The sequence below is a fragment of the Nuphar pumila genome, chromosome 7 (assembly GCF_984573655.1).
Source record: "Nuphar pumila chromosome 7, dmNupPumi1.hap1.1, whole genome shotgun sequence".
In the NCBI taxonomy this organism is placed as follows: domain Eukaryota; kingdom Viridiplantae; phylum Streptophyta; class Magnoliopsida; order Nymphaeales; family Nymphaeaceae; genus Nuphar; species Nuphar pumila.
The window spans coordinates 1763043-1787817 of NC_143255.1; the positions used below are offsets into that span (position 1 = coordinate 1763043).

At 36.7% G+C, this 24775-nt stretch overlaps 2 non-coding genes and 1 pseudogene across 2 annotated transcripts; 2 read left to right on the forward strand and 1 right to left on the reverse strand.

Annotated features, from left to right (window-relative positions):
• Nucleotides 1-1223: 1223 nt before the first annotated feature.
• LOC149830808 (pentatricopeptide repeat-containing protein At1g11290, chloroplastic pseudogene) lies at nucleotides 1224-3101 on the reverse strand (annotated as a pseudogene).
• Nucleotides 3102-3581: 480 nt separating this feature from the next.
• On the forward strand, nucleotides 3582-3722 carry LOC149830809 (U4 spliceosomal RNA). Its single transcript, XR_016433510.1, has one exon. It is a non-coding gene; the product is annotated as a U4 spliceosomal RNA (small nuclear RNA).
• A 6741-nt stretch (nucleotides 3723-10463) lies between these two features.
• On the forward strand, nucleotides 10464-10604 carry LOC149830810 (U4 spliceosomal RNA). The gene has a single exon (XR_016433511.1). It is a non-coding gene; the product is annotated as a U4 spliceosomal RNA (small nuclear RNA).
• Nucleotides 10605-24775: the final 14171 nt, after the last annotated feature.

Consider the following 24775-nt stretch of genomic DNA (forward strand, 5'->3'; position numbering starts at 1 on the left):
CGGATAATGTATATTTGTTGGGGCCAATATGATAACTTGGTGTAGTAAGAAGCAAAATGTTGTTGCTCGATCTAGTGCTGAAGTCAAATACCGTTCTATGACTTTTGGAACCTGTGAACTAATATGGATCAAGTCTCTGTTGTCAGATATGGGAATTAAAGTTGATAAACCCATGGATCTAATGTACAACAATCAAGCTGCCATCTATGTTGGAGCTAATCCAATTTTTCATGAACGGACAAAACATATCGAACTTGATTGTCACTTTGTTCATAAAAAAATTTAGTCTCAAATTATTAAAACTCCTCGTGTCAAGACCAGCTTATTGATGTATTTCATTAAAGCTTTAGGGAAAAAAAAACATCATGATATCATAAACAAGTTGGGGCAGATTCACATCTGCCTACCAACTTGAAGGGGAGATTATTGACGGTTTTGGATAGGATACACCTTGTTTGAGATTAGAAGTTTCTTATTTCCTTATCCTTGCTACTTACCATAGTTATCTTTGGTAAGTTCTTCTCTTGATTTGCTGCTATCTTAGAAGATCAAGATGGTTGTATTTATTTTGAAAGATTGTAACAATAAGATCATAACACAATAGTGAGGAATATCAAATCTTTCCTCCGTGGATGTAGGCAATATGCCGAACCACGTAAATCTCTATCTTTTTCATCGTGCATGTTACCACATGAATCTTACTCGTTTCTAACACAAAAACGTGCATTATCAAGATTAAGTTACAGTCCCATTAGAAAAAACAAGGTTCCCATTCACTTGAAGCAGGCTTCTCATGCACCGTGGGAAGCAAAAAGGAATATAGTTTCATACTTGTGAAGCGAGCTTTCGATATTTGACAATCAGTTCAACTTGGTCACTTCCAAAGTTGGGGGCTTTTTGTCTCCTCTTGTAATTTGAGGGCCTTCACATTAAGCACTTGAATGAAACAAGCTTTCTAACAAAATCAGTAACATATCCCCCATAAAGCTTCGATGATCATGCAATTTGTACGGTATTATCGTGACTTTGAACAATTAGGTGCCCATTGTCTTAATGAGAATGAATATTACTCCAACCGTGTTACTTAAAGATGTTGGAGTTATCAGGTTCCAGCTTCATCCACGCCTAAACACAAGTATTCTGTTTCACTGGCAACCCCTCTCATTATGGGAGCATTATATTGTTTGTATGAATGGCTAGAATCTTAGAGCCTAACCATAAACTCACCAGTAATCACCACAAGAACAAGAACCATCAATGAAATGGTGAAACCTGCGGGCATCCCTCACGATAATCTCCCGGTTGACAAGTTTCGATATTAGCTTAGTGGCAGAATGACAGTCACCACACACACGAAGGTTCTTTGCAATTCTGATAGGAGTCCCTGACCTCGTGTTGAGAAGGACAAATGCAATTGCTAACCTTTCACTGTGGTATTCAAGCATTTTCTCCTTCACATCATCCTCAACATCATAGAACACAGAAGTTATATCAGGCACATATCCAGCTTCTTTCAATTGAAGACTCAGATCAGCAAGCTTGGCATAAATCTCCTCAGATTGAGGATGGGACTTGTCACCAACCAGAAACCAATGGACTGTTTGGTTTAGTTCAACAAAACTGTAACCAGGAGGCTTCTTCAGTCTCCTCTGTCTGGCTGTTGCTCGCACCATTTCCACATCTTTCCATCTTTTGGCTGATGCATAAATGTTTGAAAGAGCAACATAGGCCCCAACACCTTTAGGCTTCAAATAAAAAACATGATCTGCTATAGTTTCTGCAAGTTGGACATTTTTATGTTTTCTACAAGCCGAAAGAAGTGATGCCCACACATCAATATTAGGCTTTATTGTCATGCTCTTAATGAAATCATATGCCTCCTCTAGGCGACCAGCTCTGCCAAGGAGGTCAATGAAGCAAACGTAGTGCTCCATTTGAGGAATTACAGAATAATCACTCCACATCCGTTCAAAAATTCTCCTACCCTCGTCTACCAAGCCAGCATGGCTGCACGCAGATAAAACTGAGCTGCAGGTAACCCCATCTGGTCTAATTCCAATCCACTTCATCTCTTCAAAAAGTGATAAAGAATCCCTCCCCTTCCCATGAAGCCCATAGCCTGCAATCATAGCACTCCATGAAAACAAATTTCTCTCTGGCATCTCATCAAAAACTTGCCGTGCACACTCAAGACTACCACATTTAGCATACATATCTACAAGGGAAGTTCCTGAAGTTATATCAGAATCAAATCCAATTTTAACAATGTAAGCATGGATGCACTGTGCGCACTGAAAAGCGGCCATCTGGGTAGAAGCTCCAATCAAGGTGATCACAGTAGCTTGATCAACTGTGAATCCTTCCTTACGCATTCTCCGAAATAGACCGAAGCTACTAACTGGCTCTTCGTTTCTAGCATAACCGGCAATCATAGAATTCCATGACACAACATCTCTCTCAACAGCTCCCTCAAACAGCTTCACTGCACCCAATAGAAAACCACATTTGCAGTACATGTCTATCAATGAATTCCTCACAAAGACATCATGCTCCAAAGTCTCCTGAACAATTCGGCCATGAACCTGTCTCCCCAGCTCCAAATCAGATAAATTGGCACATATAGAAACCAGACTAAAAAATGTCGAACAATCCGGACCTGCCCCAGCTTGCCCCATAAGACGAAAAACCGAAAGCGCTTCACTGAAAAGACCATTTTGAGCATACCCAGAAATCACGGTATTCCAACTAATCACACCTCGTTCAGGCATTTTATCAAACAATTGACGAGCACTCACAATTTCACCAAATCTCATATACATTGCCAAAAGACAATTGAAAACATAGGCATCAAGCTCAAACCCACCAACCACAATCCGGCAATGAACCTCCCTACCCAATTTCACCATCGACAGGTCACCACAAGCCTTCAGAACAAATGGGTACGTGAAATTATCAGCCTTCTGCCCGAAAGAGAGCATTTCACCAAACAAAACGAGCGCGTCTTCAGGCAACCCGTTGCTGGCATGGCCCCTAATCATCACATTCCACAGGAAAGAACTCTTCAGCACAATCCTATCAAAGATAAAACGGGCATCACCCATCTCGCCGAAGCTCGCATACATGGCAGCAAGTTTTGTGCACAAATAAGTGTTCTTGGAGAGAAGGCCAGAGGTGATGATGTACCCATGAAGCTGCTTGCCTTGCTCAGCGGATCTGGTGCTCGTGAGAGCCTGAAGGAGAGCTCCACACTGAAGAGACGTGAGTGGGTGCTCTGCAAATCTCTTCGTGAGAGAGAGATCGACCGTTTTGGTGGGTGGTTTGAGAGATTTGAGGAGAAGGAATCCATTGTTCATCAAAACCGTTCAGTGGTAATGGAGACAAGCTGCTGTTTGGGTTAGCTGTATCATCGAATCATATATTTTGGATTTGTAACGAGAAGGTAGAAACCAGAAGGGCAATAAGAGAGGAGAGAACAGTTGAGTAGAGATATGGTTTGCTTTGTTTAGTCCCATATCGATGGAAGAAAGGGACGAAAGCGTATGTGATGGCTATAAAAGAGAGTTTGATGGGGGGTTCAAAACATCTTTGCGCTTGGGGCAATGACGCAGCTAGTGAGGTAAAACCGAGGCGCGTCAATTGCTGGTTGAAAACTATTTCCAAACCCCCTCCTAGGCCTGGGTCTGGCCCAGGCTTGGGAGAATTTCTGGAAGGGTCCCCTCAACAGGGTAAGCCCTACAATCCTTCAAATTAAATCTTTGTCTCTTGGGCCGTTTAATAGTTGTAAGGTTTAAAATCATAATCAATGTAGTAAATGCATTACACATTTTTCAAGGGCTATATTGCTAATGTTTTTCTTTCTTTTAGAGTGAAGACTATAGAGGTAGTAGGGTTAAATCCATCATGTTGTCTGGTATGTACGTTTTCCCACAAGATTTTTCACTTTCAAGCATATCCAAATGTTCATCAAACCTTTAATCAAAATTATACCCACCATGTGTTTTTTCAAATTGATCTCAAGAGCTTTTAGAAGATGAGAACTACCCTGTAAACTGGGTATTTCCAACAGTTTTTTTTCAAATCTGACCATTCAGATGTGTTCGGCAGGGTCAATTTGTTAAGAAGTGTATTTTCGACAAAATGATTTTTGGATGCTTAAATATTTTCTGAAAATTCTTTACCTTTGATTTTCAAGCCTTAAAAAATCCTACCTATGCATCTTATGGGATGATTCAAGAGCTAGTTCCTATAAAACTAAACATGTAGATCACAACCATACCTTCAGATTCAAGAGAAAAACGAAATCTTTGTTCACACAATAGTTCTCATATTTCCGGTTCTCATATTATAATGGCCCTTGATCTTAAATTTTTGGTCGGCTTAATTAAAATACCCCTAGAATTGTTAGTTTATCAGAGTTAATATTAAATATACGGTTAAAATGACCATGTTATCCTCATAAAATTGTATAGTTTTTCTGCTCAATTTGTCAATAGTTTTTATTGTTTTGGATGAAAAACTGTGGCAAAGATGAAGTTGGAAAACGAAAACGGTCTCTGGTTATTTTCACACGGGTGCACTAATCGTTCAAATGTATAAGTTCAACAGTAGTTACCTCACGGGGGTCCAGGGATGGCAATGGACCGGGGCCGGGGCGGGGGACAAGGCCTCCACCCCCACCCCGTCTCAAAATCCAAACCTCCATCCCCGCACGGAGATAGATTTTAACCTCCACCCCCGCCTCCATCCCCGTTTCATGTCCTCCTTCCCCGGTCCAAATGGGGGGTGAGGCGGGCGGGGCCCCATTTCCCCTTGGTCTAGTGGCATCCCTTAGAAGGATTGGGGATGGGGCGGGGGCAAGGCGGGGATTGAGATGGGGATGGGGCGGGGCGAGGGAAAGCATAAGTCCATCCCCGCACGGGGATGGATTTTAACCTTCATCCCCGCCTTCATCCCCGGTCCAAACGGGACGAGGCAGGCGGGGGCTCTGCTCACCCCGCGGGTCCACTGCCATCCCTATGGGGGTCTTTGCTTAACCCACTTTAAAAGTCTTGAGGATATTTGAATTGAGAAAAGTTTCGTGGAGAGCGGATATATTAATCAGGATTAAAAGTTTTGAAAATGAGCTTTCGTTAATAATAAATGGTTCAAAATGAAATTTTTATTTACGCACATTCAGCTTGGTTGGTAGGAGCTGTCAGTGCAGCCTTGTGGTGGGACGTTGCAGGTTCAAAACCCAATGGTATGTTGAATAACTGGTGGGGGTCTGCCTAACCCAAAGCTTGCCTATCTAAAAAACAAAAAGCTAACCCAATCACTCAGCTCATCTACCTCCTGTTTGTCACGAGCTAGAGCTCAGCTCAGCCTGCCATAGACAATGGGCTGAGTTCAAGCTCAGCCTGAGCCTTAACGAGTAGAACCTGAACAGCCTGGTCTAAGCTTGTTTGGCTCGTTCACCAGCCCCTCATTCCTTTAAACAACTTTCAGTAGATCAGACCAGGCTACCACATTTTGCATATATATTCATCTAGGGCTGGTAGACAAAACCGATTAGCTTGTGGCTCGGCTGGGTTCAGCTGGCCTGAAACACGTTAATGATCATATAGTTGGCTCAGCAAGCCAACCAATGAGCAGCTCGTATAGTGTAACTTAGCCGAGCACGAACGATGACTGTTTGGTTTGGCTTGGCTCATTTAGATGAGCTTTATATCATATGTGCTAAAAAAAGTACTGTAGCTCAATTGGTTAGATCCATGTGCTAAACCAATAGGTTAGGTGCTCAATTCTCAGACTGGATCACAAAAAACAGTCATTTTTTTTAATGAGCCACCTCATGGCTCGGATTGTTTGGCTTGGGCTCATATGAACTCGAGCTCAGCTATGCTTGCACAAGTCAGACGAGCAGTGCTCGAACAATGGCTTTCCATAAATGAGCCAAGCCTCAACAACCCTTAGTTCATTCGGCTCATTTACTGACCAGTATACATCAATGTTGTGCTAATGTCAATGGCTGGGCTGAACCCAGTTCCGATCAAATGACCACGCATTTCCTTCCCTTGTATTTTATATTTCCAAGATAACATATGAAAGAAGAACCTGAGACATTATCCGTTTACTGTTTACTTTTTAGAAGTACTCATTATATGAAAAACTGTGACATGTTTTCTAAAATGCCCAATAATTTACTAAATTCATTGAATGGACAATATCGTACGTTTTTTATTTTTTTGTCACTTTTACCCCTTGCATATGTGAATTTATGATTTTCTTAGGTTATGACGCTAAAATAATACACCCATGAAACACGTCAACATAATCGCATATGAGGTTGCAAAATTCCCAAAAACAATGTAAAAATCCAAAAAAATTGTGAAACCCGTCACGAGTTTCATGCAAAAACTTGCAAAAATTCATAAAATTTGCGAAAATTCGATACTTGCGAAATTGTTGATGAGTATTACATAAAATTTGCGAAATTCTAAAATATTTGCTAAAGTCTGGTATTGTGAAATCTTTTATTGAAATTGCACCCGGATTGCGAAATTACTTTTTCTTGCAAAATTTTGTCCCCGTATAAATGACACATTATTTCACAACCTTTTTTTTATTTGGATGCCATATTTTCTCAACACCTACTGTTCTTAATCCTTCCAATGATCTTTCGATGACATTCAGGCGAATATTTCGGCGAGTGAAGATTATGTAAAAATCCCTCATCGATGGCAGTTCATCAGCAACGGTTCACCAACGGTGGAAAACTTTGAATTTTGACATTTCTTCGATGAGTTTTTCGGTGAATCTTTTTTGAATATTCTAGTGAAACCATGAGGAATGACTTCATCAACGTCCCTCAATTTAGTTTTTTTCAGTAAGATTACCGACGACTAGGTATTCTAGTGAATAGTTTTTCATTGTTATTTTTTTGATAAAAACATATTTTTTTAAATTCGTTGTATGTGTCAGTTACATCCCTCAATTTATTTTTGCATGTATATTATCCAGTTTAATCAGTTATTTTTTCAATTTGTTCGGTGTGTAGAACATTGCATGTTGTTTCTTCAATTTTGTTTTTCAGTTTTTGCATATATATTATCTAATTTATTGTTATCGTTTTTTATTACGAGATGGCACCAAAGTTTGTTGCATGTATAGGTGTTATCGATTTTTGCATGTATATTATTCAGTTTATTGTTGTTTCGGTTTTTGCATGTATATTATCTAGTTTACTATTGTTATCATAGAAATTAAGTTTTTATTACGAGATGGCACCAAAGAAGAGAAAAAACACACAAGTTACACCTATTAGCATAAAGAAGAAAATTAATAGGCAGAATAAACCTGAAGGACCTGTAGCATTTTATGGTTACGTGATGTTTCACAAAACATACCTTGACACGTACAATTAATAAGTTTGTCACTCTGCTAGAGAGGGATCTTGTTCCAACACAAAAAATCTGGTTGTCAGATCATATTCACAAAAAATACAACATTAACAATCTGCAGCGTACAAATCTATGCTTATCCAATTTGTTGTATGCAGTTCCAACAAATAAGCTTATAAAATTTTTAAACTGACCCAAAAATGTTGCTGAATCTGCAAAAAAGTTGATATTGCGGCCAAATATTTGTCTTTCATCCTAAAAGCATTGAAAGAGGGGGCGGGGGCTTATTGATGAAGCAGTTTAAGTCATTAACTTAAGGTGAGGTTATTGCCAACCTCGATATCTAGCTTGAACAAAATGGAGACATGGCCACTTTTAGTGGTAGTGAAAAGATGGAGATGGAAACAGTTCTTTAAGATGCCTATGAATTGAAGAAAAGTAGTTACCCAGATGTGGAGGAGATTGAGATTGGGGTTTGGGAAATTATGGAGAGTCTTTAGGCAGAAGATGTGATTATAGGTCCGGAGGTAAAACAGAGTGAGGATCCTCAAGCAGAAGAGAGTCAGACTCCAAGCATACGCGTGCCTTGTCTCAATATAGAAGAGTTTCAAGCATTTGTTGTGAATTTCAATATTTTACCGATTAGTTTTTTATTAGAAGGAAGAAAATAAGAGAAACATTGTTTTATAGATTCACATAGAAGTATAGGGTCATCTAAATGGTCTTCAGCAGAGCATGTCCTTGCCTTTTTCTATGAAAACTATTGCGTCTAAGTATGAATCTTTCTAAGTATTGCATCAAATAGGTAAATACACATGTTATTTGTAAAAAAATCATATACGATAAAAAAAAACAAACACACCTAAAAAATTGTGTAATATACATATTTCACTTATAAAAAATATTTCTTTGAAAACTAGTAGCAATTTATTATATTTTGATCAGTCCTCTAAAGTCTCAACCACCACAATTATGTCGAGTCACTGGTCGTTGACTCTTTAAATTGCACCACGTTTAGACATCGCGACCTACCTATGATTTAAAAATAAAAAGATAACATAATCATGTTCAACCTTTCCATGTAGATTTATAAATTGAAGATTTTCATGTTCTTTAGAAATAATTTATCGGTTGAAAAAAATGTCACAAAATTATGCAATTTGTGGCACCAAGTGCTTTTAATTATGGACAAACATTGTTTATTAAGAAGAATTGAGTTTGATGCATTCAAGAAACTATGAATTAAAAAGCAAAATGAACAAGTAGCAAAAATTGTTGACAAAACTTCATGATGGCAATATGCTACTTAAAGGCAAACTTCATGATGTATATTGGTGCCGACTTTTATAAGTAACTATATATGAAAATCTCTAAAGATCATAAACCCTAAACCGCGAAACATATATAATAAGTTCATGACAACAACCAAACGAAAAAAAGAAAATGATGAACATTGTAAAGAAAAAAAAATAACAAAACAATAGATATTATATGCAAAAATCTTTAAAGATCGTAAACTTTAAACAGTAAATTCGATGACAAATATTACATGTTTACATAAAGGCAACATCCACAACAATGAAACATACATAATAAGTTCACATAAACAACCCAACAAAAACAAAAGAAAATTACATTGTAAAGAAAAAAAAACAACAAAACAATATATACATTGTATGCAACTCACCTTAATAGATAACCGGAGAAGTGAAGAAGAAGGATATCACAACATTATATGAGGTAAAACGAACAACTTTTACTGAATGATTAGAAGGGTTGGGGTTCTAGAGGAAGGAAGATTTGGGTTACTGCACTTTCCAAATACAAACAAGAAAACAAAAATCTAAATAAGCATTTATATGGGGCAAAATTTTGCAATACGAGTGTGATTCAAATAAGAGAATTCATAATATTAGAGTTTCACAAATATTTTATAATTTCAAAATACTGCTTGCAATGCTCGTAAAAAAATTTACAATTATAGAACTTTTGTAAATTTTATAATTTTTGCAGGTTTTTATGTGAAACTTATGACGAGTTTTGCAAATTGTTTGAAATTTTACAATATTTTTTGAAATTTCATAACCTCAAATGCGATTTTGTTGATGAGTTTCATATGTATTATTTTAACATCATGACGTACGAAAATAAAAAAAGCGTACCTACAAGAGGTAAAAGCGATAAAAAATTTTAAAAACCTATGAAATTGTTTATTCGACGAATTTGATAAATTGTAAGGCATTATAAAAAATGCATCATTTTCACCTAACAACACAATCATTTTCTGAAAGAAGAACCTAACATATGAAAGCGGACCTCAACACAATGATTCACCAAAAGCATTGCCTTTACACCCGCTTCACTCGGCAACCCATTATCTGTTTACTGTTCTCTTTGCAGAAGTACTCACAAGATCTAAATAGTAATACTTTGCATACGAATGTTTAAGTCTCTGTTCAACAAAAACATCTGATTCTACCCTGCTCCTAATACAAAAAGAAACCGTGTATACAACTCCCATATTTTAGAGAAAGAAACACTTTCAGAACCAGATGGAAGGCACGATAAAGTTTGTAAATTGACCTCAAATCTAAGTATTGTATCTCTCAAAACAGTGAAAATGATTGCTCAAAATCACTTTTGGAACATAACCATCGATCATGGCAGCCCAACAAAGATCATCTAAGATTTTTGAGGACCTCAACGGGTTCAATCGGAATCTGTATTAGTGTTCAACAAAACGTTTGGACCTTATCTAAGACTTTTGGGACTAAGGTTGGACATTAAAGAAATGTTCAAATCTCTTTGTGAGAAAGGAAACGAGCGTTTTGGTGGGTGGCTTGAGAGATTTGATTAAGGAGTCCATTGCTCATGAAAACCGTTCAATGGTAATGGAGACAAGTTGGTGCTTGGTTTATTTGGATCATAGAATCATATACTTAACGAGAAGTTAGAAACCAGAATGGCAATAAGAGGAGAGAGTTGTGGATATGTGGTTTGCTTTGTTTAGTCCCATATCGATGGAAGGAAGAAACAAGGGGTATGTAATGGCTATAAAAGGGAGTTTGATGGGTTGTTATAATTATCTTTGCGCTTGGGGCAATGACGCAGCTAGTGAGGTAAAACCGAGGCGCGTCAATTGCTGGTTGAAAACTATTTCCAAACCCCCTCCTAGGCCTGGGTCTGGCCCAGGCCTTGGAGAATCTCTGGAAGGGTCCCCTCAACAGGGCAAGCCCTACAATCCTTCAAATTAAATCTTTTTGCCTCTTAGGCCGTTTAGAGTGAAGACTATAGAGGTAGTAGGGTTAAATTCATGTTGTCTCGTATGTACGTTTTCCCACAAGATTTTTCGCTTCGCTTTCAAGCATTTCCAAAACCATGAGAAATGTTGATTCTGTATTTTCATCCTTAGCTGCCCCTGACTGGCAGTTTCCCAACAGGGCCTTATTTCAACTTTCCTTGGCTCTGTTTGGTGATTCAGGAAAGTGGTCTCATGAATGTCACCAAGTTGGAACCCACAGGGTGTACTTATCGGAGCCAGAAGTTTTTCTTTGGGTGGGCAGACTTGGGGTCTCGGGGACAATGTTATGGTCTTGAAGGACGATCCATGGTGGAGCCAGAAATTTTTTGCCCACCCATCGTCAGAAGAAATTTTGGTTGTGCGTGATAGATCTGACATGCTCTTCCAGAAGCAGCCTCCCTGGCCGAAGAAGGCGATGGCCATCAAGTTGATGGTACCATCTGGTTTCATCATTCTGAGGGCCTTCATGGCATCGGCCTGCCCGTGGTCAGGCTACAACACACTTTCAATCCTTCTTTTCCTCCATTTAGTGAAGCAAGCATAGTGTTTTGCATGGCACCCATAACCAGATTTAGGTTGCAGTCATCCATATCGCCATTCTTGTGATTAGGACCTCACCGATGCAAGTTGTTTTCATCAAATTGGACCCTGTGTATGGCATTTGAATAGACAGAATCCGACTTATGTGCAAGACTTTTTGCTGATTCAAAAATCAATAACCATTAATAAAAACATGGTTTCTTTTTGTTAAAGAACATTGTCAAACTAAATTGAAAATCATGTTTTTTTGTTAAAGAACACTATCAAAAGATTGATTTCTATTAAATCAACCAGATTGATCAAAACTACTTAGTACCAATGAGATCCCAGGGGGAGTTATGACCACAGAGGATGATAGAGGGATGAGTGGAGCCGGGTTCCCCATAAACGTAGGTTACACGGTTTCACAAAAAACAAATGACAAAAGTAGAAGCTGGGGAAAAGCACACAGATCTTAGTTGAATATTCACAAGAGAGAACTCCAACTCCCACGAACTAATAACCAGTCTCTTCTGCAGTTTTTACACAGTTCAATAAGGTAAAAAAAATTAAAGGAAAAGATTAGCACTACCATCGTCAGAAGAAAACACACATGGACGCATATTCTTTCTTTAACATCGTCAAAAGAAATTGTTTTTTTCCGGTTTCTAATTCTGGGGTGGGCGATCACCCACCCATGCCCACCCCGGGCTCCGCCAGTGGTACTTATACCCAAAGGTCGAGACTCGAAACTCGATGTACTCCCTCGAGTGCACATCTTATACCGATAGGTCGAAACTCGATGTACTCCCGAGGGTTAAAAGGGGACCTGGGTTGTCAGTATAGTTTCAGACCCTGAATTGTTTTCCAAAATGATTCAGGTGAATCGGGTGATACCGATTCGGAAGTGAATCGGATCTGAATCACCCAACTTTTAATCAGGGAAAGACTAGTGTCAAAAGATATTAAAATAATATTTAAAAATATTTTTTTATTGTTTTTGAGACTTTTTTTTAAAATTAGCATGTGCAGGTCATTTCTATCTCTATTTTCTGCCAATACCATACGGATTGGTCCGTTCAGCCCCGATTCAGGCAGATGCTGACAACATTGCCTGGGGCTTTTACACCAATGAAGCTGGGCAAGGCGGTTTTCCCTGATTATCGTTAAAAAAAAAAAAAGTATAGTAAAACTTTTATCAAAACCCCAATATATACGTTCGACTGCTCCTTTCAAAAAACATGATTTAGAATCACTTTCTAATTTGCTTGATATTCAGAATCGCATCAAATGGGGACTCATGCTATTTTTAATCTCAAGCAAATTAGAAAGCTGACTAATCATTTGTAATGGAGATGGAGATTTTGTCAGTTTTAGGTATACTTGGATCTTTTGAAGGTCCAGCCAGATCTGGATCTGGATTTGGTTTGAGATCTACTGTGGCAATCAGCTTGAGCTAGTGTTTTCCCATCTGAACCGTTAAACAATCCCAGCTTGTATTGGAAGCCGGACAGGACCAACCCATCTCTGCGTGCAGTGCGTAACAATTCAAGACTTAATTTGTACCTGTGGTGGGTAATATCATTGTCATAACATAATGCTGATATTTCAAAATTATCGTGATATCATCATCATCATCATAAAATGAAAGCCTTAGTTACCAGATATAATAAAATATTAAAATTTGAAACTATCACGTCATTAAACTCTAGTTTTTGTCATTTTTATTTTTATTTTAATAGCACTTGTAATCTTTTTTTAAATGTTTTGCACTTTTTTATATGTTTGCAAAGTACTGTTCAAATGTATTGTTTTCTTATCCATTGCATTACTTTTTACCTACTTTTTAATTTTTTCGAAATCCAAGATACTTCATCCTATCAGTTCAGTCAATTCTCCAAATTTATAAAGCAATGCCACAAATCTCATTATTCAAATTTTCTTGTGACAAAAATCTCATGATATAGTAAAAAAACATGTTTTTCTTGAGAAAATCTGTGGAAAATATCTGCATATATATAATTTTAAAAATACAAACACATAAAGTTATAAACAAATAATATAAAAAAAATATAAGTCTTTAAAGATAGATAATATCTCAATAATATCATGATAAACGCAAAACGTTTCAAACATTGGTAAAATTTTGAAAAAAAGGTTTTATTTTTCCATTTTCATCGCCTTTTGAAAATACCAAGATAAAAATAACAAGGCATTCATGAAGATATATCCATTTTCATCGCTTTCGCACGGGTTTTGATTTTAACCCTCATCCCCACCTTCATCCTTGTTTCATGTCCTCTATCCTAAGTCCAAAAAGGGTGAGGCATTTCTCCTCTGTCCCCTGTCATTCATAAAGATATATCCGTTTCATGTCCTCTATCCTTGCACGGGTTTTGATTTTCGAAAACAGATCAGGTACATGCTGAACATGAGCGTTTTTGCTCATGCGGACATCGTGGCCGTCTGTTTGCGTTTTGGATGAATGCCACGTGGTTTTGTTGACTTTTGATCTTTTTAAAATGCAAATCGAATGGCCACGATGTCAGCATGAGCAAAAACGATCATGTTCAGCATGACCTGATCTGCTTCCCTCCTTTTTCATGTCCTCCATCCCTGATCCAAAAGAGGCCAGGTGGGGGTGGGGGTCCATTTTCCCCTGGTCCACTGCCATCCCTACCCGTTAACACATCAGTTTAACAGAGTATTCAACCATAACATTCTAAAAAAATTAGTCATCATAAATGAGCCAAATTCAGTCCAATTGCTGTCGATAGGGAGATCTTTCTACTAAATCTGAACGGATAAACGTTCATAAGTGTATCAAGGAGCCAAGAAAAAAGATTTTGTAAGTCCCAAAATTTCATATGAAGTTTCCTTTTGAAGCTCTTCACCCTTTACCAGACTCTTCCATTAGACAGGTTCATTCCTTCAGTTGCATGCCCTGCAGATTGTGGGAAAATTCAGTGCTTTTATTAAGTTACGCACAAGCACAAGTAGATAAAACACACACACACACACACTCATACAATATAAAATCCCTCTGGGATAGCAACTGTAATTGTTTGTTTGGATGCCATCCAGAATCCCGGATTCCTTAGGTTTGGAATTGCCAACTACTAGGAGGAAATACAAAAATTCCAAAGTATTGAAGTCAAAGCAGATACCCATGGACACTAAGGGAACTCGTGGATAGGAGGGTCTGCCCTATTGGGAAAGAAGTTTCACACGGTGCAACAATTGGGAAAAAGTATCAGCTTAGATTGGGAAATCTGACCTAACAAGCTGTCAATGTTGTGACTATATTCTTTGTTTTTGAAAGACAATCTTGTGAATATATCACTCACTAGGAAAGATTACCTACATAGATATCCCAGGCCATGACGGGAGTTATTTGTTTGAAAACGGTGTATAGAAATACCTTACATAATCCTTAAAATCAGGGGTCAAAAGATTGCAAATTGTAGGCATATATTCATCTAATAGAAATAAACTGTAAATATATGCATTCATTAATAGAAAGGCACATTCTGCGAAGATATTGATTAATACTGCAATCAGATAACAAGTTCATGTTCAAGAGGAAGTTATTGATTAATACCGCAATGGTGTTCTGTAACTTTCTGCGTAGTAGTTTGCTTTCAAATAACTCAATGTTTGCGTCTGCAAGGTGATCATTCAGCTCCTCTATCTGCTTCCTCTGATCTTCACATCTCTGTTGCATTGCCAAAGCCTTCTCCTCGGCCACCTTTACATGCATAACAAACATTAAAATTGATCTTTGAATATATCATCAGATCAAAATGTTAATTCATCATGCCATATCAGCCTTTGAACAGGTCTGATTATTAAGCTGGTTCTATGTTGTGTCACAATATAACTTGATTTTCAGGCAATTACTTCTCAGTATTAGGTGACCAAAATAGCTCGAGTAACCCAAACATGACCAACCTTGGGAAATGGCACTTGAAAATGCCATTGGATATGATTAAAGAAATCTATACTTGCAATTTTATGAAAATTTCAAAATATAAGCATCATCAAATTATAAAAAATTTAGAGAGAGAGAGAGAGGTTTAAAATCCTACAACTTGAAGCTTTTAAATCTCGGTCTGTTGATGAAATAGAGTGTAAAAATCAGTGTTAGGATCTTCTTAAATACTGTACTTTGTAGAAAAATGTTGGGCATCTGTGCAGCATGTAACATGAGTTGATTTTTGAGTCAAGATTAGCAGTAGATACTAAAAGAAGATATTGGTTGTAAAATTAAACTGGTGCACATAAATCATGTAAACAACCTGTGCTTTTTTTTTAGCAGACTGGAGCTGCTTTTGAAGTACTTCAAGTTGCTCAGTCTGTATTGTAAAATTTGCCTGCATCAGCGTATGAAACCAGATGAATGGGATACTCAGGTACTTTGAAGACTTACTGACAGAAAACTAATCTTACACCAGACCTTAAGACGAGTTGCTTCTGTTTGGGCATGTTCGAAATCAGCAGCTGATTTCTCCATGCATTGTTTGGATCTGAGCAGTTCATCAGTTAACTTTCGAACTATAGTTAGCTGGTGGTCCCTGTTCTCTCTTATTTTTTTCGGTTGCCCGATGCGTTCAATTTCCTCTCTCATTGATTTGATCTCTTGTTCCTTGTGTTTCAGTGAATCCTGGCATGAAAACGTTGTATGACAAAAGCAAGACTGAGAGGATGATAAGCACAAATAATAATGTTAATCTAGAATGGGAGGAAACATCAAAGCAGAAGAAAGATGGATTTTTTATATTATTTCATTTTATTAGAGTAAGAAAAAGGTGCTTTGATAGAAAACTGTTAATGAGCAAGACCAATAATTACAATAGTTAAAACTCGCCATTTAGTTTGTGGAAAACTCAACATATTGATTGGTAAAAATACTAGTGATCCAATATGGCTCATCAGAAAAACCCAAGAACAACTCAAATTTGAGTCCTTTGCAAAGTTAGTAGGCAACTGAATTGCAAAACACCAATGTAAGTGACCATAAAAAATGTTTTTCATGCTGCAGCACAACCATAAAGAAAGTCTATTTAATTCATCTTGGAACGGCAATATGATTAAAAACCAAGCTAGGATTTGTCCAACATGTTTGTTGAATCTCTCGACTTTCAACTTTGTAATGGAATTTTCAAGATTAATCAATGTTGGGTATGATTTAGATTCCTAATGTACAACACATTTACCAGTTTCATACGATCCCCTTCATTATGGAACATATACAACAGTTCATCTTCATATTTCTATCATTTCGAAAATTATCCAATAATTCTGTAATGAATGATGTAGCTGTTTTATGTTTTTCTCAAGTTTCTAATATTGCTGCCAATATTATCTTCTTCTTCCTCCTGCTCATCATCATCACTAAGCATCCACTTTGATGTGGCTTCAAAAGTCTTCTCCCGTTATCTGTTTAATGACAAGCTAAGTTCTTCCTTCATGCCACCGGTAACTGCTTCACATCGAGATTAATTGCTACTAGTGAGTACTTATCCTACACTTCTTTGACATCCTGATCCACTTATCAGTTATTTCAATTAATGTATGCTCATCTTAACTTAAACTGGACTTGATTTACAAGTAACTACACCAGCTCTAAATGGAAAAGGGGAGGGAGAAAAGAGCAAAGCAGAGGAGAGTTAATATTAGGTACCATCCATCAACAAAATCTCCCATATAACCAAATATGCAGCCAACATTACAGTTCGGTGGAGGAAACTGATTTGTCCGATCGAAAGCATGGCATACCTTGAATATGTTCTTAACCAAATGATGCTATGCTGTAACTTGCTAATGGTTATACAAAAAAAGAACAGAAACCAATCTAGACAAACAATGTGAAGTAACACCAACTTGGCTACACAAATAGATCATTTCACAGAACCCTCCACAAATTTCCCTAGGTTATCAAATTTTATGAATGTCAACTACCGTAATTAAACATTTTCTCTCAACGAAAAACCATCGTAAGTAAATGGATCCTGGTTGTCCAATCATTTGATAACCAGAGTCATTCTTTGATAAATAATCACTGCGAGTCTAACTCAATAGAATTTGACATATTGAACTAAGGGCAAATCAATAGAGTGAACTGACAACTTACATAAGCAGCACCCAGTTCCTGCTGCACCAAAGCAGTATGATTTTGTGCGGCACATGAATCATTCATCCAATACGTGTTGTCATACTCTAGCCAACTAATACTGTAATGGAGTTTATCGATAGACTGCTTTAATAAAGTGTTTTCATATTGAAGCACCCTGTTTTGAGCACAAAGAGATGAAACCTGCAGCTCAAACCGGAAGATTGGATTATCAGTTTGGACAAACAAATTAAAGACAAACTTGTCGACAACCAAGATTTTGACATGACCTGTTCAGATGCTTTTGAAGAATCGTGACCTTTCTGTTCAAGTTCTCCAATTGTGGTTACTAATTTTTTCTCCAGGATAATTCTTAGTTGCATCTCATCCTGGTATGACTGGATTGCTGCCTATAGATTTAAAAGCAAAACAAGCAATTTATGGCAACATTTCACAATAATTTGAGAGATGCATATTAATTCCATTCAGAAATGAGTTAAACTTAACAGTAACCTCTATAATTATTACCTGCTTTCTAGCTTCTTCTTCAGCAAGTTTTTCTTCTAAAGACGCATAGTTCTTTCTTAGCTCTTCATCAGGATTTCTCATCTGTTTGTTCTTTTCCATTCTTGCCAATTCTTCATCCTTCTCTTTCATTTTTGCCACTAAAACATATATAAAGTTTACGATGAAACCACTTAACATATGTTACCACAGATTTACAGAAATAAGGTTTTGTTAGTTTTGTACCATATGAACCTATGAGAACAATTGCGATGCAAAACGAGGTCGCTTGATGCCAGTATCTGAACCAGCATGAGTGCGTTCAGATGATTGAAATTATGTCCAACACGTATTGCAAACATGTCAACATATTTTGTACTTCCCTGGCTGTACCATTAAGCATCCATGCATGGGGACTGTTCATGCATTGTATATATATATAGAGAGAGAGACTAGAATATGTTAACTCGAAATATGTGAATTGGAGTATGACCGAGATTTTCATGAATTTTTTTATTTTTTTTCTTAAGTTTCACCGTATGAATGTGATCTAGGTGCTTGGTTTTTAATATTTGGACATCCCATTAAGGGTTGAGAAGTGCCACATTGATCATAGCCCTATTTCGGTGTCAACCGTGTAAATCTCAGTGAGCACTTTCTTGCAAAAGGACATACCCCAGATATCTTACTGACGAAGTTGTCACAACTTGAATGCCTTAAGCGGACCCCCCTAGCCAAGTGTGCAAAATCCTTGTGGGGGCATATGTAGGCAACTCTCAGGCATGATGTAATATCTAATCAATTTTCGTGCTTGGACAAGAAAGATCACCATATATATATATATATGGAGAGAGAGGTAACTGCTTAATCCCAACAAAAAAAGTACATTTAGTAGCGCTTCAAAAGCACCGCTAAATGTTCAGCGGAGCTGCGCACAGTTTAAAAAAACTAGTGACGTTTTTGAAGCGCCACTAAATATTTTTTTTTTTGCTCTTTGAGCACTGAGCATTCATCACGCGCCAAATGAACACGCTAAGCGCTATTGCATTTTGTTAAGCAGCTACCACCATATATATATATATATATATATATATATAGAGAGAGAGAGAGAGAGAGAGAGAGAGAGATCATGTAAGCGCCCTGTTTGACAACCACCAAGATACCCAACTCTGTTATGTTAACAGCAAGGATGCAATGAGCATATAGTATTTTTTCCATAGCTTAATGATCTTATCATAGAGAAAGGAAAACATGATCAGCCACGAAGACGCCAACTTATGCTATTAATCTGTAAGACCGTCTTTGCATATGAATGACATCAGATTAAGAAGCCATGGTTCTTTCACAAAGCCTATTGACAAGAATTGGATAAAACGCATACTTGTTTCAGCAAGTTTGAGTCGCATATCTTCCAACTCCTCCTCTGATTGTTTCCTGAAGTATCTCTTCCCAACTTGATTTACCAGCTCAATGAGATCATTGACTGAATCTTTCTCCATTAATCCCAATGGTATCTCCACCACAGCAGAAGACCAACAAGAGAAAAGAAGAGTGAGGAGATCACAAGGATATGAATATAAAGGGTTTGTAGGATAAGTTGTAGTGTTTAGCCTAGAGAAAAAAAGAAGAAACGGTCTCGAGAATCCACAGGAGCAAAAATAGGAAGTTAGTTTGGTGGGTGTAGTCTTTCTCTTTAGAAAGATTTGTATTGTTAGTTTTCCTCTCTTGGAAATAGGAAGAAGATTTTATTCAACTTTTACTGCTGCCTTTAAGTAAGAAACGTGCATGGCTTTCCTGCTCTATTAAGCAGAAGGTAAGTCATCGAGCCTCCTAACGTGGCCTAACCAGGCCAAGTTAACATGACTCAGCCAAGTTTTATGCGTAGGGTCAGCCTTGTTACACGCTATGTCACAAAGACACGGAAATTAACGATCCGGCGTGCATGTGGGCATGGAACTTTTTTATTATTTTTAATCAATAAAACACTATTGTCTTGTTATTTTAACACGTAAAATTATATATTATATTGAGATATGATTAAAAAATTTAGAGAACTTTAAAAAAAATTAAAGTAGTACTTGTCTGTAGGTATTAAAGCCTGTCATCGTGTCATAACATGTCTGACTCGTGTCACCCATGACACACCCTCTAACAGTGTCACTGTGACACAGGCTACAAGTAGCCACGTCCATGCACATAATTAACTTCAATTTAGTTTAGGACTGCAACAACCAAGAGTCCTAAAGTTTGAGGGTTGAGTTATTTCACTGGACGTGGGATTTCTCAGCATGTTTGATTCCGGGTTGGAACTTTCTTAAAAGCCAAACAAGGCATTTACTCTCTTATAATTAATTACTTTAGTTAATTACTTTAGTTGGGTCACGTTACACGTAGCGAGACTTTTAAGTTTGTTCAACTTGTCCCTCTTTTTTTTTTTTTAGTGTATGCCAAAAAAGATACGTGGACACAAGGATGCGTGACTGGTTCAACTTGCAAGTTCGTATTTTTTCAGAAAACATAAGGATACAGAATTTTTTTTATTTTCATTCATTAAAAAACCATTTTTATATTTTAATAGCAAAAAAAATAATTTATTACAAAATTAAATTATATAAAAAATACACACACCCCAAAATGGCTTGCCCGTAACATAGCTTTTTAAGGTTTTTATATTATACCCAATTTTAATGCAAAACTTTTTTAATCATGTATTCATTGTTTAATGAGTTTTTATGTGGGGCGGGATCCAACAATTTAGGGCCTCTAACAGATCAAGTTCGATAGGCACTCTATCTTCACAAAAGAAAAGAATAACGTAAAATAGAACCGAATCCAAGTTGGTGGAGATACCATTGGGACTGGACAGTGGGCCCGGGCCCACGTGGCCCATTTAGTGGATGGTCTTGACAGGCCCTGGCTTGACCCTTTGACCAACTGGGTGGGGCCAGGTTCATTGTACGTTCACAACATTTCTCATTTGTTTTATTGAAAAATAAAAAAATATGAAAGAATAGATGGGATCCAAGACAGATCCATGCTTTGAATCACATACTTAACTGGATATATATATATAGAGAGAGAGAGAATAATGGGTGCCTGCTAAATGAGTTTTTTAGGTTTTTTATTTTATTCTTATATTCTGACCATATAGATGTGATCAATGTACTTGATTTTATAGGATCAGCCCTTAAGTGTTTGTTCCCAACACATGGATGAGTTTTTATATTGTTCAAAAAAATCAATAGTCTAAAATCTTTGTAAAATTTTAAGGTTCCAAATATCACTTTTTTCATCAAAAACAAATGATCCAGGTGTGGATTCCTCATAAATCAACCATGTCGAACACATTTATGAGGTCAAAACTGTAAAAAAACATGAAAAAGCAAAACAACCCATTTAGCATGGGTCCATTATATATATATATATATATATATATATATATATAAGGTGCGAAATGATAGTGTTGAACTCCTAGACTGATTTCGATGATAACAAAACTCTTTAAAAGACTAATAGTTAAACCTCAAGTGTGCATTGATTTTAACTGACTTTGCATGCAGAAAATATTCACATTTCAGTATCAAAAATTCCTTCAAAAAGTGCTCAAAAAGATAATACTTTGAAATGAGGTGTTTAAACAAAAATACAAAGAGTTTACTGATTAAGTGTCAACCCCTGAAAAGCACATGTGGACTCGTGAAGAGCCCATAAACAAATTAAGTTCAAAAGAATATTATATTGAAAGGCAAAATATGTCTTAAACTAAGCTCAAAGTGTTGACCCATAAAGATGAAGTACCTACTCGTAAAAAAATCAAGAAATATAAACTCTCAAAATTGAAGTGCCAATATTCTTGAATGCCTTATCAACCTCCAACAACTTAATGCTTAAATATCTACCGAATACAGAAGTAACGACATTCGTGAAGCAAGTATCGATCCCTCCAACAATCAAAAAGTGAAATGTCGACCCTTGGCTTTGAATGATGATATCTGCTGAAGAAATCAACTTTGAACGAAGTTGAAAATATGAATGAAGTATTGACTCGAAAGACGATATGTTGACACTCGAAGAATATAGTTGACACATGAAGTTAAATATCGATATGTAAGAGCAACGAGTGATTCTCATGATCATAAATCCATTTAAAAATCTTGGTTTGTGTGTTCAACAACTATTTCAATGGATCAAGATCATTTTCAAGTATTTATTGAAGAGGAATAACTACTCTAACATTGTTGAATCTGTGAAAACAAATCAAATCATCACGCTCTTCAAGATCAAATCTCTCAAGCATTTTAAAGCATTCCAACAAGCGACCTTCATTGAATTCTTTGTTGTGTTAGACTTAATTAGAGTTTTTTTGTATTGTATTTCACTCACACTTTCACATAATCATCTTCTCATTTGTTTGGTGTAAAAGAGTGATTATATTCAATCGTTTGTATTTGTAACTCTTGGGTTGAGTTATGCTGAGTTGATAGAGCTAATGCTTGGGTTTCACAAGCGATGTGAAACTATTGTAATTGGTTCTTAGCATTGTAAAGCTAGTGTATTTGGTTCCTAACACTGTGAAGCTAAAAGATTTGATTCTTATAGGGGTTTTGGTTATTAGTACCGTGAAGCTAGGTAAATAGTGGATTGGGCAAGAGTACCAAGAGGACATATGTTGGGTTTAGCTGAACATCTATAAACCTTGTGTTGTGGTTTGATTGCTTTGTTCGCTTTAGCATCGTTTTTCTCATTGCATATATACTCATTTGTATGAAAAGTTAAAAAGATTTTAAAACCCAATTCACCTCTCTCTTCTGTGGTTCATTATATAAGCACTTAACAGATAGGTGCTAAATTAGTTTTTCATGTTGTTTTTGCTTTATTTTTAAATTTTGGCCATACAAGATGTCATCTATGTACTTGATTTTATAGGTATTAGCTCTTAAAGTGTTCAATTGTGACACATGGTCAGGTTTTTATAAGGTACAAAATCTTTGTAAAAGTTTGAAGCTCCAAATATCATTTTTTTCATTGAAAACACATGATTCAGGTGTGAATTCCTCATAAATCAGCTATACCTAGCACTTTTATAGGGTCAAAACTGCAAAAAAAATACCAAAAGGGCAGAAAAATCTATTTTGCCTCTATCTATTTTGCACGTACCCATTTCTCTCTGTACATATAGAAAGAGAGAGGGAGCTAACATGCTAAATGGACACGTGGTAAATGAATCATGCTATTGGATTCTTTATTTTTTTTCAAAATTTTAACCCGATGGATGTATTCAACATGATTGATTTACTGGAAATGACACTGGGATTATGCATTTTTTTAGAAAAAAATAGTATTTTGAGCTTCAAAATTTTATGAAAATTGTAGGCTGATGATCCTTTAAACCTTATAAAAACCTATTCATGCATCCAACTCAAATGCTCCAACGCCCTATAAAAACAACCACATAGATCACATTTGTACGGTCGAATTTTGAAAAAAATATGGAAAATTTCAATAGCATGTTTCATTCAGCACTATGCCCATTTTATAGGTTCTGATATATATGTGTGTGGTTTATCAAACATTAAACTAATCGTGCTTGATATTAACTACATTCAATACTATTTTAAAATGCATGGTTACTTTGCTAGGCATTATAAGTCTTTTGAACTTGGAGGAAAATAACACATTTTTCAAATGATTTCATAATTCTAGGAAAGTTACCTTTTGACCTCAAAAAGTAATTGTACATTAAGTGTATTTCAATTTAGTGAGGTTGAATCCATTTAATTTTAAATATAACTAGTTTAATGTTAAATTAACCTACATATATGCATATATATAGTATTTGCCAAACACTTTTGAGCCTACTACCAGCAGTGAATAGGGGCTTTATGGTTGTTTTCCTCAAATTTGACCCTGTAGATGTGTTGGGCATGGTTGATTTGCTAGTAAATGATACTTGGATATTGTTTTTTTTATACAAAGATGAATTTTTAAGCATTAAATATTTTTAAAAATTATAGACCATTGATTTTTTTAAACTTATAAAAAACCAACTATGTGCCAGAATCGGACGATCCAAGAGTCGATTCTTATAAAACTATATGGTCAGATTTTAGAAAAAAAAAATCTTTCCAAAGCGTGGTAAGCTAGCGGTAAGCTCAAAAAGTGTTAGGGCAGCTACGACCTAATATATATATATATATATATATATATATATATAGAGAGAGAGAGAGAGAGAGAGAGAGAGAGTAATGAGTTGGTGCTAAACCCATAATTTGGTGCTAAACCCAGTGATAAATGGGTTTTTTTGGCTTTTTTTATTTTTAAATTTTGAACGAATAGATGTGATCTATATACTTGATTTTAAAGGGATCAGCTCCTGAAGTGTTTGATCCAACACATTGGTGGGTTTTATAAAGTTTGAAAAATGAATGATCCAAAATCTTTGAAAATTTTTTAGGCTCCAAACATCATTTTTTTCATTGAAAACACCTGAACCAGGTGTGGATTCTTAGTAAATTGACCATGCCCAACACATTTATGGGGCCGGAACCGCATAAAAAGCACTGGAGAAGCCGGAAAACCCCATTTAGCATGTGGTTTAATTAGCGCAGACCAATTTTCCTATATATATATATATATATATACCTGTGGATATCCCATTAACTCATGGGCTGGGCTGACCCAGCATGTGATTTTGTCTGGTCGGGTATAATCGTGGTTCAGGTTGACCCTTCTTCTAAACACAAGGCCCAAACCTGACCCGTTGGGCTGGGCTACGGGCAACCTGCCGGCCACCCAGCGTGTTTTTCATCCCTAGCTACAATAGGCCGTATGACAGGACAGATTGGTACATTTTTTTTTGTTCGAAAGGATCCAATCTAAATATCTAGATGGACCCAAATAGACGCATCCCAGATATTGTCTAAATGGGCATGGGCAGTTACAACATGCTGTCTATGGGTC